At 34.2% G+C, this 19,182-nt stretch overlaps 1 protein-coding gene across 1 annotated transcript in view; it reads left to right on the top strand.

Moving 5' to 3' along the window:
- HDX (highly divergent homeobox) overlaps nucleotides 1–19,182 on the top strand; it is a gene marked incomplete at its 3' end in the record, with an annotated part of 110,320 nt that overhangs the window by 63,494 nt on the left and 27,644 nt on the right. The gene's annotated exons all lie outside the window — the stretch shown is intronic.

The raw sequence follows: 19,182 nt of genomic DNA, 5'->3' as shown, positions 1-19,182 counted from the left end.
CCTATTAGTAACTGTTGTATTCTGATACCTTTCCTATCCTCTACTATCCCCCCTCCCCTTCCCTCCCATTCTATTTCTATATAAATACTCAATTTAAAAGAAACATATATCCACCCGAAAACTTATGCACATATATTCATAACAGTAGTATTCACAATATCCAAAATGTGGAGATGATCCAAATGTCCACCAAATGAATGGAAAAACAAAATGTAGTACATGCATATAATAGAATATTATATAGCCATATGAAGGAATGAAAAGTGGACACAGCCTGCAGATTGGATAGGCCTTGAAAGTATCATTCAAAAGCAAATAAGCTAGTCACATATTATTTTACATATTATATGATTCAATTTATATGAAATGTGCAGAAAAAATAAGCAAATTATAGAGATAGAAGGTACATTAGTGGATGTCCACACCCGAGGTTAAGGAGGACAGAGTAATGGCTGCTAATGAATAGGGGTTTCTTTTTGTTCTGAATTAATCTAATTAATTTGAAAGTAGAGAATTGAGATTATTGCACATATCTGCGAATCCATTGAAAATGTTTTAACTGTATACATTAAATAAGTGAATTGTATGGTGTTAAATGTATTTCAGTAATGCTATTAAATTATATGAGGTAATCAGAAATAAATCTAACATATTCCTGTAATGAATGATAGATTTAAAAATATGCTGATTAATTATGAAAACCTTAATAGGGGGTTTTAGGTAGTGGTGGTTCTGGTATTTAACAATCAGCTGTTTAAGGAAAATGACATTGTGACATTATTATTTATTAATTTCTGTGGTATAAAATTTCCCACCATAGACCAGGGGTGCACACCTGTAATCTAAGCTACTTTGGAGCTTAGGCATGGGCATGAAGATTGAAAATTCAAGGCCAACCTGGGCAACTTAGACCTTGTCTCAAATAATTATTGTTACAAATGCTAGGAATGCAATCCAGTGATAAAGCACTTACATGTGCAAGGCCTTGGGTTCAATCCCCACTATTTAATAAAACTAAAAAAGATTTTCATCATAGCCAGGCATGGTGGATTGTGTGTGCAAAGCCACCCTCAGCAACTGAGAGACACTAGACAAGTCAGTGAGACCCTGTCTCTAAATAAAAAACAAAATAGGGCTGGAGATATGGCTCAGTGGCTCAGTGCCTCTGAGTTCAATTCCTGGTACCCCCTACCTCCCCTCAAAAAAAATATTTCTACCATAGCTGATGTGTCTTTCAATGTAAAGTTGTGAAGAGATGCTAACAAGTGAGTCTTGTTAGCAAGTAAGAACTGGCTTCAGCAAACACCAAAGAATCATCCCAAGAGATCCACAAAATAGTACTATTAAAGAACAAGTGAGATCAGACTGCGGTGGAGGAGATAACTTCATTGAAACCTGCGGCTACAGTGACTTCTTCCCTTCCCTTCTAATACCTTTCCTCACAAACATCTAATAAATTTATAGGAGTAAACAGTAACTCATCAAACAGAACAAGAAGTAACATGAGCAGCTTCAAAAAGCAAGGAAGAAAAGGAGTACAAACAATGCAGGACAGCCTAAATATTCAGGAGGACCTAGATTCATCAGAAAAATGGTCATATAAAGAACTCAAGGAACACCTTAGACAGATGGAATGGAACCTTAAAGAGGATACAAGACAGAAAATTCAAGCAGCAAAAGAACACATTGAGAATGAATTACATAAACAGATAAAAGAAGAAGTTAAGCATCTTTATCAGGAGATAGAGATTATAAAAAATAATCAAACAATAATTCTAGAAATGAAGGAAACGATAAACCAAATTAAAAACTCAATTGAGAGTATCACTAAGAGAGTGGAGCAAGTAGAAGCCAGAACATCAGATAATGAAGACAAAATATATCATCTTGAAAAGAGTCTAGCCAACTCAGAAATGCTGGTAAAAAATCATGAGAAAAACATCCAAGAGTTATGGGATAACATAAAAAAACCAAACATACGAGTCATCGGGATAGAAGAAGGTGCAGAGATTCAAACCAAGGGAATGAGTAACCTGCCGAATGAAATAATTACAGAAAACTTTCCAGAAATAAAAAAGGAAACAGATATACAAATTGAAGATGCATACAGGACACCGAGCACACAAAATCACAGTAGACCAACGCCAAGACACATTGTTATGAAGATATCCAATATACAGAACAAAGAGAAAATATTAAAAGCTACAAGAGAAAGGAGACAGATTACATTCAGGGGTAAACCAATAAGGTTAACAATGGATTTTTCATCACAGACACTGAAAGCAAGAAGGTCATGGAACAATGTATTTCAAACACTGAAAGACAATGGATGCCAACCAAGAATTCTGTATCCAGCAAAATTAAGCTTCAGGTATGACAACGAAATAAAAATCTTTCATGATAAACAAAAGTTAAAAGAATTTGCAGCCAGAAAACCAGCATTGCAAAGCATTTTGAGCAAAACACTACACGAGGAAGAAATGAAAAACAATAACCAAAACCATCAGTAGGAAGTGCCTCGGTAAAGACAGAGGGCGAGGGGAAAGATAATCATGGAGAAACAAACTAATTTTTTTTTAAGAAGGATAAATAATCAAGCATGGATGGAAGTACAAACCATATATCAATAGTAACTCTGAATGTTAATGGCTTAAACTCTCCAATAAAGCGACATAGGCTGGTATCATGGATTAAAAAAACAAATCCAACAATATGCTGCCTCCAGGAGACACATCTGATTGGAAAAGACATACACAGGCTGAAGGTGAAAGGATGGGAAAAAATATACCATACACACAGTCCTCGTAAGCAAGCAGGGGTGGCCATCCTCATATCTAATAAAATCGACTTCAAGACTAAGTTAATCAAAAGGGATAAAGAAGGACATTATATACTGTTAAAAGGAACCATTCACCAACAAGACATAACAATTATCAATATTTATGCACCAAATAATGGTGCTGCGACATTCATAAAACAAATTATCCTCAAGTTCAAGAATCAAATAGACCACAACACAATAATTATGGGTGACTTCAACACACCTCTCTCACCATTGGACAGATCCTCCAAACAAAAGTTGAATAAAGAAACTATAGAACTCAATATCACAATCAATAACCTAGACTTAACTGACATCTATAGAATATATCAACCATCATCAAATGGATATACTTTTTTCTCAGCAGCACATGGATCCTTCTCAAAAATAGACCATATATTATGCCATAGGGCAACCCTCAGTAAATATGAAGGGGTGGAGATAATACCTTGCATTTTATCTGATCATAATGGAATGAAACTGGAAATCAATGATAAAAGAAGGAAGGAAAAATCCTACATCACATGGAAAATGAACAATACGTTACTGAATGATCAATGGGTTACAGAAGACATAAAGGAGGAAATCAAAAAATTCTTAGAGACAAATGAAAATACAGACACAACATATCGGAATCTATGGGACACAATGAAAGCAGTTTTAAGAGGAAAATTCATCACCTGGTGGTCATTCCTCAAAAAAAGAAAAAAACAACAAATTAATGAGCTCACACTTCATCTCAAAGCCCTAGAAAAGGAAGAGCAAAACAACAGCAAATGTAGCAGAAGGCAAGAAATAATTAAAATCAGAGCGGAAATCAATGAAATTGAAACAAAAGAAACTATTGAAAAAATTAACAAAACTAAAAGTTGGTTCTTCGAAAAAATAAATAAGATCGACAGACCTTTAGCCATGCTAACGAAGAGAAGAAGAGAGAGAACTCAAATTACTAACATACGGGATGAAAAAGGCAATATCACAACAGATGCTACAGAAATACAGAAGACAATTAGAAATTATTTTGAAAACCTATATTCCAATAAAATAGAAGATAGTGAAGACATCGATAAATTTCTTAAGTCATATGATTTGCCCAGACTGAGTCAGGAGGATACACACAATTTGAACAGACCAATATCAATGGATGAAATTGAAGAAGCCATCAAAAGACTACCAACCAAGAAAAGCCCAGGACCGGATGGGTATACAGCGGAGTTTTACAAAACCTTTAAAGAAGAATTAATACCAATACTTTTCAAGTTATTTCAGGAAATAGAAAAAGAGGGAGCTCTTCCAAATTCATTCTATGAGGCCAACATCACCCTGATCCCGAAACCAGACAAAGACACTTCAAAGAAAGAAAACTACAGACCAATATCTCTAATGAACCTAGATGCAAAAATCCTCAATAAAATTCTGGCGAATCGAATACAAAAACACATCAAAAAAATTGTGCACCATGATCAAGTAGGATTCATCCCTGGGATGCAAGGATGGTTCAATATACGGAAATCAATAAATGTTATTCACCACATCAATAGACTTAAAGATAAGAACCATATGATCATCTCGATAGACGCAGAGAAAGCATTCGACAAAGTACAGCATCCCTTTATGTTCAAAACATTAGAAAAACTAGGGATAACAGGAACTTACCTTGACATTGTAAAAGCTATCTATGCTAAGCCTCAGGCTAGCATCATTCTGAATGGACAAAAGTTAAAGGCATTCCCTCTAAAATCTGGAACAAGACAGGGATGCCCTCTATCACCACTTCTATTCAATATAGTTCTCGAAACACTGGCCAGAGCAATTAGACAGATGAAAGAAATTAAAGGCATAAAAATAGGAAAAGAAGAACTTAAATTATCACTATTTGCAGATGACATGATTCTATACCTAGAAGACCCAAAAGGGTCTACAAAGAAACTACTAGAACTAATAAATGAATTCAGCAAAGTGGCAGGATATAAAATCAACACGCATAAATCAAAGGCATTTCTGTATATCAGCGACAAAACTTCTGAAACGGAAATGAGGAAAAACACTCCATTCACAATATCCTCAAAAAAAATAAAATACTTGGGAATCAACCTAACAAAAGAGGTGAAAGATTTATACAATGAAAACTACAGAACCCTAAAGAGAGAAGTAGAAGAAGATCTTAGAAGATGGAAAAATATACCCTGTTCATGGATAGGCAGAACTAACATCATCAAAATGGCGATATTACCAAAAGTTCTCTATAGGTTTAATGCAATGCCAATCAAAATCCCAACGGCATTTCTTGTAGAAATAGATAAAGCAATCATGAAATTCATATGGAAAAATAAAAGACCCAGAATAGCAAAAGCAATTCTAAACAGGAAGTGTGAATCAGGCGGTATAACGATACCAGATTGCAAACTATATTACAGAGCAATAGTGACAAAAACAGCATGGTACTGGTACCAAAACAGGCGGGTGGACCAATGATATAGAATAGAGGACACAGAGACTAATCCACAAAGTTACAACTATCTTATATTTGATAAAGGGGCTAAAAGCATGCAATGGAGGAAGGATAGCATCTTCAACAAATGGTGTTGGGAAAACTGGAAATCCATATGCAACAAAATGAAACTGAATCCCTTTCTCTTGCCATGCACAAAAGTTAACTCAAAATGGATCAAGGAGCTTGATATCAAATCAGAGACTCTGCGTCTGATAGAAGAAAAAGTTGGCTCCGATCTACATATTGTGAGGTCGGGCTCCAAATTCCTTAATAGGACACCCATAGCACAAGAGTTAATAACAAGAATCAACAAATGGGACTTACTTAAACTAAAAAGTTTTTTTCTCAGAAAGAGAAACAATAAGAGAGGTAAATAGAGAGCCTACATCCTGGGAACAAATTTTTACTCCTCACACTTCAGATAGAGCCCTAATATCCAGAGTATACAAAGAACTCAAAAAATTAGACAATAAGATAACAAATCACCCAATCAACAAATGGGCCAAGGACCTGAACAGACACTTCTCAGAGGAGGATATACAATCAATCAACAAGTACATGAAAAAATGCTCACCATCTCTAGCAGTCAGAGAAATGCAAATCAAAACCACCCTAAGATACCATCTCACTCCAGTAAGATTGGCAGCCACTATGAAGTCAAACAACAACAAGTGCTGGCGAGGATGTGGAGAAAAGGGTACACTTGTACATTGCTGGTGGGACTGCAAATTGGTGCGGCCAATTTGGAAAGCAGTTTGGAGATTCCTGGGAAAGATGGGAATGGAACCACCATTTGACCCTGCTATTGCCCTTCTCGGACTATTCCCTGAAGACCTTAAAAGAGCATGCTACAGGGATACTGCCACATCGATGTTCATAGCAGCACAATTCACAATTGCTAGACTGTGGAATCAACCCAGATGCCCTTCAATAGATATATGGATAAAAAAAAATGTGGCATCTATACACAATGGAGTACTATGCAGCAATAAAAAATGACAAAATCATAGAATTTGCAGGGAAATGGATGGCACTAGAGCAGATTATGCTTAGTGAAGCTAGCCAATCCCTAAAAAACAAATACCAAATGTCTTCTTTGATATAATGAGAGCAAATATGAACAGAGCAGGGAGGAAGAACAGGAAGAAAGAAAAAAGAACAAGTGACAAAACATAAACTTATTCTGGAAGAAATAAAGTATTTCCTTACATACATATGAAAAAACAAACAACATAGGGAGAAATGGTGGAATACAGATTTCTCAAAACGAATGCTATTTTAAAAATAGATAATATCCTGTTTAGAGCCTTGCTCTTTCTTGTTAGAATTCAGATGGGAAATCAATTTCAATTCTTTATTTACTGAGTATGATGCTATATGTTAGTTATACTAACAAGGAGGGAGAAATGCATTAGACACTTCTTAATTTTAAGGAGCTTAAAGTCTACCAAGGATGACACAAGAATATAAATGACAGAAGAAGAATTGGAGTGGGATCATTGTATGAGAATCCTAGGTAAAAGCCAAAAAGAGGAAAGTGTAGAATATATGTCCTCATTGTCATATTTATTTTTATTTCTTTAAATCAAAGTTATACATGCATATAGCTTAAGTCATTCTATAGAATTTGTCAAGAAATGAACATTCATCACTTCTCCACTCACTCCTACCATTTTTCAATAGCCAGAATCAAACACTTTCCACTCTGTTAGATGATTCATTTGTATTTACTTCCATCTATACATGATGTGCTATATTAATTAAATTTACATTTAGCTGTAAGTTACAAAAACTCAAAGTAACAGGGACTAAGACAAATAATTTCATGTGTAAGTCCAGTAGATAGCATAGTAGTTCTGTTCTATGAAATCCTGAAACCATGGTGCCTTCATCTTCTATTTTGTTATTTTATAATGCATCCTCTTCAAAGTCCAAAATGATGCCATATGTAATCTAAGCAGTACAACAGAGAAGGGTAAGAAAAAGTGTCAAAGGGTGTTGAAAAAACTACCTTTTAAAGGGTAAAACTGCCATATGATATTTGAACTTATACCCAACTGGCTAAAGATTATTCACATGGTCATCCCAAACTACAGGGTAAGCACGAATATTATTTTACTGTGACATTACTGTGCCAAGCTAAACCTGCTGTTATTCTGGAAAAAGGTGAAAATAAGTATGGGGAATAGCCAAGTATCTTTTCCATATCTGGTTATATTGCTACTTCTTGATTTTTCAACATTAGAGTATGTCTATTCATTTTTTGAAACGCAAGGATTTTTTCTTAAAAATTCTCTTTTTTAGAATTCTTTCATTGACCGTTTTATTTACATACATAATTCCTCTTCCATTATCCTCCCTTAATTTTCATCAATTTGATACTCAATATTAACATTATTATGACTATGTAAATGTGTTACATCATTCAATTGGGTTGTACAATATCAGTTTTTTCCCTTTCTGCATAACATTATTTTATTACCCTGAAGTTCATAATTTACTTAGTTTTTGTTTTTTATATTATGTTTGCTTGTTTAGATTTCTGTGTGCTTAATACTAGTATATCCTCAAACACTCTCCCAGTTGTATATACCTTCTTTCAATTCATTCATAAACATTTGGTAGTGAAACAAATCCTGAAGCTATTTTTCCTGTAGTCTTCTGATGTTTTCCAGTCTGGATTGGTTACTCTCTGCATCTGGAATACAACTTTTATTCTGAGATTCCCATTTTTATATATTTATCCTTTTGATCTACCATCAGTAACTATGCTCAAACTGTCTGTCTACTGAGTTTTTTAGTTTTTTTTTTTTAATTTTCTATGAATATGTCACTGATACTAGTAAGGAATCTGTGCCATTTTCTGCCATAGAGCCTTCTTGAGATCCCCAAATTGCAAGAGACAAGAGAAAAGGACAGAAGCTTTTTTAAAGCATACAGTGAAAAGATAAAATATCCAGAGAATTCCTGACAAGTATTCTATCAATGACCAAAGCCATTGACATGAGAGCCCTCACTGAACCATTACTATGTGCAGAATACTGTATCCCTGAAGCAAGTCCTAATTAGAAGAAAAAGGAGGAAGAAATGATACTATTTTGGTTATATATTATCTATTATTTCTGGTGATTTTTGAACATGTCAGGATGTTCATGTCAAGGAGAAAAGGTGAAGAGGTCATGTGTTTTAAGAGGGTTTCTTTATAATATCTGGTAAATTACACTAAAGAAGAATGTGTTTGCCATAAAATATATTCTCTAGATTTCAGGAAATTACTTAGATGTTCTAAAATCTAATATACCTTCTAGTTATTGATAACATTATGATAGTTATTGATAACAAAATCTTTGCTACAGGCTGTTAACCATTACTCACAATATAATTTGGAAATTTTAGATTTATTTTTCCTTTTTATATAGTTGTTCCCTGTGCTTATTCATGGGAAGTATGTTCCAAGATCTCCAGTGGATTCCTGAAGCTGCAATTAATGCCAGTTCTTCTATACACTATGTTTTTCCATACATGTATGCCTATCATTAAGGTGATTTCAAAATTAGACACAGAAAGGGCTCAAAGATGGCAGAATAAAGACACTCAGTACTAGTTTGCTTCTCCACAGAATAGAAACAAAGTTAACAGGTGTGTAACTGCTTGTGTGAGCACTAGAAATTGACAGCACAGAAAACAAAACTTGGTGAATTCCATAGATTATGGAAAACAGTGAAGCAAGAGAAGAGAAACAGGCTAGCACCTGGTACCTGGCACTTCCGTTGGGAGAAAAACAGTTTCAGGTAGAATGCTGCATCTTGCATGCCAATAGCTTAAATGAAAAGGTGACCTGGATTCTTCACAACAAGCTAACTTTAGAGAAGAATTTCAGTGCATCTTTCAGCAAACTCTTAAAGTACTATATTCAGGAGCCATCTTGAAAAGAATTGTATTGTCAGAGACCAAACTGCTTTGGGGATAAGATAACTCAGCAAAATCACATCCCAGTGCCCCTGTGGACACTCCACTGCATTGACTGAGCAGGAGTAGCCATGCTTGAGAGAAAGTCTCTGACACAGACCTGCTGAGAGATTTATGTTGCAGGGAATGCAGGCTGTGACAAGAGACAGGAGTGGAAGACACAGTGGTTCACTTATACTGCCATGTGTGGTTTTGCATGTGGTGGGGCAGGACTGAAGGCACCAAAATCAAGAGTAGCCGATCACAGAACCCAATGGTTCAGTTGCTCCTTCCAGCCTCAGAGGCATTCTGAGGATCTTTCATGGCTTTGACATTTACCACAACCTCTAAGTGCATAGACAAAAAACCTCCAGAGCAAATACACACTCCACATGATTCACCTTCTTCCAAAACTTAGTAGGTGAGAAGGGCTCATTGTGGCTCTAACATTTGCCATAACCCTAGGTGCAAAGACTGAAAACCTGCAGATAGAATATGCAGATAGAAATGGTGAACACATTTCACTTTAATTTATTCAGCAAGAAACAAAAGGAGCAACTGCATACCACACCAATATCTTTGGCAAGAGCTGAGAAGAATTAAAACAAACTGTAGTCACAACATATTACTGCTTCTCATCCCTACCATCTGGTATTAGAAGACCTGAAGAGAAGCATTTCCATGCAATTTGGCTAGGTAGAATTTTTATTTGTTTTTTTTTTTCTCTCCATCCATTCTATCTTTTATTATTGTTTTTAATAATGTTATGTATTCCTTCTTTGTTCCACATTTAAATTTTTATTTATCTGTATTTATTATTTAATTTATATCTCTTGTTTCTCTTTTTTCTTGGTGTCTCACAGTACTAGTTATCATACCAGGGCCTTGAACATATTGTGTGAGTGCTCTATCTATGAGCTGTACTCCAAGTTTGACTAGGAGGAATTCAGCCCAGTTCCAATCACAATCCAGTCCCAACAAACCCTGGCAGAAATTTTTTGTTAATAGAAAAGAGTGGATATAATATCATTGATCTAAACCTATATCCAGATGGTCATTGATAGGGGGAGGATGACATCCAGCTCCTGGGCAGATGCCCCACAGTAGAATCAGAGAGGAAAAACACAATAGTTAATGGCATCACATCTATGTCTGTCCTCTACATTAGTGGCATCCACACCTTGTCAGATCATGGAGAGATGATAAATCTGAAGGAAGTCCCATGAGTAGGAGTTGAGAGTCTAGCCCTCAGTCCTCGCTGTGAAAATGAAAGGCATTAGTCAGACTAAAAAACAATTCAGCTAAAAGCCTCAACAACAGATTAAATCCAGAAGAAGAAAGAATATAAAAAACTGAACATTATGAATTTTAGGAGGTGACATGCTTCCTTATTTTCATATTTCTTATGTTTCTATGTTGAGATTTGTACATTTGTTGGGATGACTATCTCTCCTTTTTAAATATTGTGCCCTTTTTATATGCAGCTTTCTTCTGCCATTGTGAATTGGGGTGTCAATTTGTTATCTAATGTTGATTTTATTTCCAACTTGACTGCATAGTGTAATTTTTTCTGTAGCTTCTTTGTAATTTGTGAGTTTGAGCATAGAGAATACTCTATCAGTGTTGAAGAGACCCATTGTCTCTGTAAGATTTGTAAGAATGGGACACTCTGCTACTTCAGGCAGTTTATGGTATAGGTAGCAGAATATTTGAGATGTGCCATTTGTGTTTACTTCTACTTTGGAAATAGTAGACCCTATTAGGAGTTGCAGATTTCCACAGGCACTGTTGTTAGTAACTCTGTTACTTGAAAGTGATTCTGATGCTGGTTGCTCCAGTTAAGCTTAAGGGCTTGAAGCTCTTCTTATGGTTGGAGACTGCTGTATGTCACCTCCTAAAGTACATAAATTTGTAGTAATATACTTCAAAGATATCAAAATAGATGAAATGTTAGATGAAGAATTCAATTGTGTTAAAAAATCTCAATGAAATCCAAGAGAATACAAGTAAACAGTTGAAGAAAATAAAGAAGACAATGTAGCATGGTAAAGAGCAATTTCATATTGGTATTTTTGAAAAAAAGAACCAAACAGAAATCTTGGAAATGAAAGGCAATTAGTCAGATTAAAAAAAAAAAACAACTAAAAGTCTCAAACAGTTTAAATCAATCAGAAAAAAGAATTTTGGATATTGAAGACATCTCCACTAAAATATTGCATTCAGACAGCAATAAAAATTAAGAAAGAATGAAAAGAAGATACAAGATGTCTGGGACACCATCAAAAGATCAAATGTCTATATAATCAGTATACTGGAGTAGAGGCTACACACTGTGGGCATAGAGAACATAGTAAAATAAGAGAAGAAAACTTTTCAAATCTTGGGAAAGACTTTAATGTGCAGGTATAGGATATATTAGGAACCAAAAATAGACATAACCAGAAAAGAACAAGTTCATGACATACTACAGTTAGATTGCCAAAAGTACCGGACAAAGAAAGAATATTAAAGACTGCTAAGAGAGCATTGGAAAATTACATTTAAAGGCAAACCCAGTATGGTAATGACAGATTTCTCAGCAGTAACTCTAAAGGCCAGGAGGATATGGAACATAGTATCTCAAGTGCTAAAAGAAGATAACTGGCAAAGAAGATTGTGTTTTCCAACAAGATTAATATTCAGAATCAATGAGGAATAAAAGATAATCCAGGATAAACAAAAACCAAGGGAGTTCATGACCACTAGACCATCATTACAAAAAATGCTTAAGGAAAATCTATGTGCAGAAGAGGAAGAGAGACAAACACAATCATGTTTGCATGTAAAAGAATAAAACCCCACTAGAGGATGAGTCATACAAATGAGATAAGAAAAATCAACTCTATCAATACAGTAAACCATCAATTTTTAGGTTGAATAAAATAGGAACAAATTAACATAGAATACTCTAAACAACCAAAAGAAAATCAATAAAGTGATAGGAAAAAGCACAAATCTTTCAGTACTATCTATGACTATAAGTAGTAGTCTTCATTCTCCAACTAAAAAATGCAGATTGGATGAATGTATTAAAACATAAATTGTAGCAGTATTTTCTATACAAGAAACTTACCTCACCTGTAAAACCATACACATATTGAAAGTGAAAGGAAGGAAAAAAGTTATTATAAGCAAATGGAATATGAAATCGAGCTTCAATAGCTATACTCACATCCAAGAGACAGAAAATATCACAATATATTGATCAAAGGAACAATACACCAGGAAGATATAGTTATTGTTACTATTATAAATATATATGCAGTAAATGTTAAATAACACAACTTCATAAACAAATACTACTAGAAATAAAGTGTGAAATAAGCCTCAATTCAGTAATAGTGTGTCATTCTAATACCCCACACTAAACAATAGACAGATCATGCAGGAAAAAAAAATCAACAAAGAAACATGGAGTTAAATTATAGTAGAGACAAGTAAGACTTAACTGACATCTGTAGAATACCCCTTCCCACAACTGGAGAATACACATTCTTTTCATTAGTACATAGACTTTTCCAAAAGAAACTATATATTAGAACACAAAGCAAATTTTCACAAATTCAATAAATAAATTTCTTGAATCTTATCTTAGAATGAAAATGAGGTCACTGGCAAGAGAAACTGCAGAAATCTCACAACTACAAATGCATAGCCATATCATCCTAAATGGAGAAAAAACTGAAAGCATTTCCTCTAATATTAGGAAAATGAAGAGGTGTTCATTCTCATCATTCTTATTCAATTCAACACTATTACCTCTAGCCAGAGCACTCAGGCAAGAGAAAGAAATAAAAACATACAAATAGGAAAGGAGGAGCTCAAATTGCTGCACAGTTCTATGCATAGAAAATCCTAAATATTTCACCAAATATTTATTTATTTAATTTTGGTGGTACTGGGGATTGAACACAGAGGTGCTCTCTACCACTGAGCCACATCCCCACACATTTTATTTTATTTTATTTTTTACTTTGAAACACATTCTCATTACATTGCCCAACCTGGCCTTGAACTTGCAATCTTCCTGCCTTAGCCTCCCAATTTACTGCAGTTACAGCTATGTGCCATCACCCCCCGCCCACCACAAGATTTTAGAACAAATTCAGCAAACTAACAAGATACAAAATGCAGTAACTTTTCTTATATATCAATAATAAACTTGCTAAGGGAGAAATTATGAAAGCAGTCATATTCATAATAACTGCCAATATGATAACTAGGAATAAATGTAAGAAATTGAAAAACTTCTGCAATGAAAATTACAAAACTCTGAAGAAAGAACTGTAAGAAAACAGAAGAAGGTAGAAATACCCCTATGTTCATGGACTGGGAGAATTAATGTTAAAAATGACTGTCTCACAAAGACAACTACAGATTTGATGCAATCCATGTGAAAATTACCAATGACATTCTTCCTATCACTAGAAAACATCCTAAAATTCATTTGGAAACACTAAAGATCCTGAATAGCAAAAACAATCCTGAGAAAACAGAAATGCTGAAGGCATGGCAATTCCTGGTTTAAAAACATAATACAAAGCCATAGTAATAACAAAACAAACAAAACAAAAAACCCATAATGGCATTGGCATACAAACAGACCCATAGAACAATGAAACAGAAGACCCATAAATAAGTTCACACATATTCAGCCAATTGATTGATTCTCAACAAAGAAGCCAAAAACATGCTGGAGAAAGGACAGCCTCTTTGACAAACAGTATTGGGAAAACTGGATACTCTCATGTATAAGATTGAAACTAGAGTCCTGTCACCCTATTCAAAAATCAAATCAAAATGTACAAAAGAGGTTAATATAGGATGAGAAACTTTGAAATGGTTACAAGAAAATATGGAAAAATCACATTAAAATTTGGGCACAGATAATGATTTTCTGCATAGAACTACAATAGCCCAGGAATCAAATCAAAAATTGACAAATGGAATTACATATAATTAAAAAGTCTCTGTACAGCAAAGGGAGCAATCAATGGAGTGAAAGACAACATAAATAATGGGAGAAAATCTTTTCCAGATAATCCTTTGACAGAGGATCAATATCCTGGATATGTTAAGAACTAAAAAAAAACTTAGCAATGGAAAACAAATGAACTGATTAGTTAATAGTCCAATGTTCTGACCAGATACTTCACAAAGTGAAGTACAAATGACTAATAAATATATAAAGAAATGCTTATTACCTTAACCATCAAGGAAATGCAAATGAAAAATATATTAAGATTGTATGTTACCCCAGTTATAATGAATACTATCAAAAATAAAAAATAATAAATGCTGGTGAGGTTGTGAAGAAACAGGAATCCTTAGTGCACTTTTCATGGGAATATAAATTAATTAATACAGCCACTTTGGAACACTGTATAGAGGTTCCTCTCGAAAAAAGCAAACAAAACCACCCCCAAAAAAGAAAAAGAACTACCATATGATCATCTGCACCACCCTTGGGTATTTATTCAAAAGAAATAAATTTAGCATACAAAACATATGTTTCCATACAAAGGTTTATATCACTAGTATTCAAAATTAGTCAAGATAGGAATTAGCCTAGGTGATTTTCAGTAGATGAATGAATTGAGAAAATATGGTTTATACACACAAAAGAGTATTATTCAGCTAAAACAAAAAGAAAATCTTGCCATATGCAGGAAAATGGATGGAACTGGAGTTCATGATATTAAGCAAAATAAACCTGACACGGAAAGACAAATAAGTTTTTCCTTTATATGTATAAGCTAAAGGGGAAAAATCTTTTTTAACCGGAAAGTATAAGTGAGACTATTAGGGTCTGGAAAGAGATCATGGGTAGGGGTGAGAATGAGAGGTAGGGAAAGGCAGGAGAATGGAGCAGGCATAATGCATGCATCTGTAGAAATGTTAACAGTGTAATCCATTAGTTTGTGCAATGAATATGTTTTAATAATTATAATAATTAAAAATAAGCAAATTATGCATAATTAGAGATTAGCAATAGTAATATAATAAAATAGAATAATTATAACAATGAACTATAATAAAATCACATGAATGTACTCTCTTGAAAGTGTAAAGACATATATTAATATATTCAGACTGCAATTGACCACAGATGACTGGAACTTAAGAAAATAAAATTGTGGATAAATGAGGGCTATTGTACTTCTAAGAAGTATAGGAAACAGATTTTGTATACTTTTCCTTTGACTTTATTGAATATTAGTGTTTCTTTAACTTGAAATGTCATTCCCAGGTTAGTGCCCATTATGTATTGACATCAATTTATTCAGGTAAACTGAATACCCATTATATGCCAGACCTAAGTGTCATGTGAAAAATGCAGCTTTCCCAAAGAACTTGTAGTTTCCCATCATCATTTTTTAAAATATCTCTGTACTTCAGTTATCAAGAAATGAAGATAATATATCATAGGGCTGTTTTGAAATATTATATGTAGATAACATATGAAGCACAGTAATTTCTCATTAAAGTTATCTTCCTCTCCTGTGTTGTTGAAATTGCCCTTTCATCTGTGTTAGGATTATAGTAGATATATGTGACAAAGTAATTTTGTGTGGTCAGATATTTGTATGAACAACATGTTTGAAGTAAATGTTTAAATGTTTGAAATACAATTAAATTGACAAACTTCATGGAAAACATGTACTTTTTGTTTAAAATTATATTTATATTCAAAGGAGAATGGTTAAATCAGAAGTTGATTTCATAGAACAGTACTTTTAAGTTATTATGTAAAAACTTTCTTATCTACATAAACACTGGTTCAAAGTTGGTGAGCACCTTGGGATTGAATTCAGTATCTTTAATATATTTGCATGAAATTAGGCCAGATTAGAGAACAACTTGCCCAAGATAACTCAGTCAGCCAGTCACTAGAGGCCAGTTCTCTTTACACCCAGTCTAACATCATTTCTGTTTATAACTTAGTAGTTTATGCCTCTTCATAAAAATTATCATGGATATTTATTTAAAATATTGATTACTCAATTCTATGCCTGTAGAATCAAAAATTTCAAGGAAGGACCTGAGAATCTGTGTTTCCCTTTCCCTAATAGTATTCTTTTTATTAATTATACAAATCAATGAGTCTCACTGTGAAATTTGTGCACATGCATATAACATGTATTGATCATGTCTACACTCCTTTCTACCATCTTTTGTTCTTCCCTCTCTCTCCTCTCCCCACCCCCCTTCCCAGTTTCTAGCAGTACATAACAGTCCATCTTGTACATTCAGATCACTCTTTTTTTTCTGGTACCAGGAATTGAACCCAAGGGCACTTAAAAACTGAGCAACATCCCCAGCCCATTTCTTTTTATTTTTTTTTTTAAATTTTGAGATATAGTCTCACTAAATTGCTTGGGGGATTGCCAGATTTCCAAGGCAGGCATTGAATTTGAGATTTTCCTGCCTCTTCCTCCAGAGTCACTGGGATTAACAGGTGTGTGCCACTATGCCTGGTTTCAGATCGTCTGTTTTTAAAGCTTCCACATCCCATAGAAAATATATGGTACTTTTTCTTCTGTGTATGAATTATTTTGTTTAACAGGTTGAACTCTAGTTGCATCCATTTTCCTGAAAATTATAGGATTTACTGCTTTTTTACTCTCACATCTTTTATTTATTTGATGATTTTTTATTTGTTCTAATTGCTTACACATGACAGTAGAGTACATTTAGTCACATCATATATAAATGGAGTATAACTTACCATTCTTCTAGTTGTACATGATATAGAGTTACACAGGTCATGTAATCATATAATAATGTCTGATTCATTCTACTGCCAATCTTACTCCCAAACCCCCTCCCTTCAATCCCTTATGTGTAATCCAAAGTACCTCTATTCTTCCCTAGCCCTTATTGTGAATTAGCATTCACATATCAGAGAAAACATTCAGCCTTTGGTTATTTGGGATTGGCTTCCTTCACTAAGCATTATATTCTCTAGTTCCATTCATTTACTGGAAAATGCCATAATTTCATTCTTCTTTAAGGCTGAGTAATATTTTCTTGTGTATATATACCTCAGTTTCTATACATCTGTTGAAGGGCACCTAGCTTGGTTCCACAGTTTAGTTATTGTGAATTGAGCTGCTATAAACATTGATGTGGTTGTGTCACTGTAGTATGTAGATTTTAAACCCTTTAGGTATAAACCAAGAAGTGAGATAACTAGGTCAAATGGTGGTTCCATTCCAAATTTTCTGAGGAATCTCCATACTGCTTTCCATATTGGTTGCACCAATTTTCAGTCCCACCAGCAATATATGAATGTACCTTTTTTCCCCACAACCTCACCAACATGTATTGTTGCTTGTATTCATGATAATTACCATTCTTTTTTTACTATTTTTTTATTTATATATGACAGCAGAATGCATTACAATTCTTATTACACATATAGAGCACAATTTTTCTTATCTCTTGTTGTATACAAAGTATATTCACACCAATTTGTGTTGTCATACATGTATTTTGGATAATAATGTTCATCACATTCCACTATCATTTTTAATCCCTGCTCCCTCCCTTTCCCTCCCACCCCTCTGCCTTATCTAGAGTTTGTCTATTCCTCCAATGCTCCCCCTCCCTACTCCACTATGAATCAGACTCCTTATATCAAAGAAAACATTCATCATGTGGTTCTTTGGGATTGGCTAACTTCACTTAGCATTATCTTCTCCAATGCCACCCATTTACCTGCAAATGCCATGATTTTATTCTCTTTCTATTGCTGGGTAATATTCCATTGTGTATATATGCTACATTTTTTTAATCCGTTCATCTATTGAAGGGAATCTAGGTTGGTTCCACAGTTTAGCTATTGTGAATTGTACTGCTATAAACATTGATGTGGTTGTGTCCCTGTAGTATGCTGTTTTTAAGTCCTTTGGATATAGACCAAGGAGAGGGATAGCTGGGTCAAATGGTGTTTCCACTCCCAATTTTCCAAGGAATCTCCATACTGCTTTCCATATTGGCTGCACAAATTTGCAGCCCCACTAGCAGTGTATAAGTGTGCCTTTTCCCCCACATCCTTGCCAACACTTATTGTTGTTTGTCTTCATAATAGCTGCCATTCTGACTGGAGTGAGATGAAATCTTAGAATGGTTTTGATTTGCATTTCTCTAATTGCTAGTGATGATGAACATTTTTTCATATATTTGTTGATTGATTGTATATGATCTCCTGAGAAGTGTCTGTTCAGGTCTTTGGCCCATTTATTGATTGGGTTATTTGTTTTTTTTTTTTTTTTTTTTTTTGGTGCTTAGCTTTTTGAGTTCTTAATATATCCTGGAGTTTAGTGCTCTATCTGTATGTGATAAAGATTTTCTCACCCTCTGTAGGCTCTCTCTCCACATTATTGATAGTTTCCTTTAATGTAAAGAAGCTTCATTCTTCTTTATAGTTGAATATACTCCATTGTGTCTAAATACCATATTTTGTTTATCCACTCATCATTTGACAAACACCTATCTAGATTCCATATCTTGACTACTGTGAATAGTGCTAACAATAAACATGGTTGTGCTGGTATCTATTTTGTATGCTGATTTTACTTGCTTTATTTATACATACATCTAGGAGTTGTATGGTTGGGTCATGCAGAAGTTCTATCTTTGGTTTTTTGAGAAACCTCCTCCAATCATAATTTGTATGATCAGGTAACTTTGAAAAAGACTTTGCTACACTATGTCATTGTCTTTTAATATTTTAGATGGTTCTTTGTCTTTGTAACACTTGTTCAAGAGTTGTAATTTATATTTATATTTATGTATTTGTTCATTATAATCACTTGTAGTTTGTAAGTTCAATATCCATCAGGATACAGATTTGCCTATTATGTTCACCACCATA

Source organism: Spermophilus citellus, assembly GCF_964194105.1.
Source record: "Spermophilus citellus genome assembly, chromosome: X".
NCBI classification, from domain to species: domain Eukaryota; kingdom Metazoa; phylum Chordata; class Mammalia; order Rodentia; family Sciuridae; genus Spermophilus; species Spermophilus citellus.
This window is presented reverse-complemented; position numbering and strand designations above follow the sequence as displayed.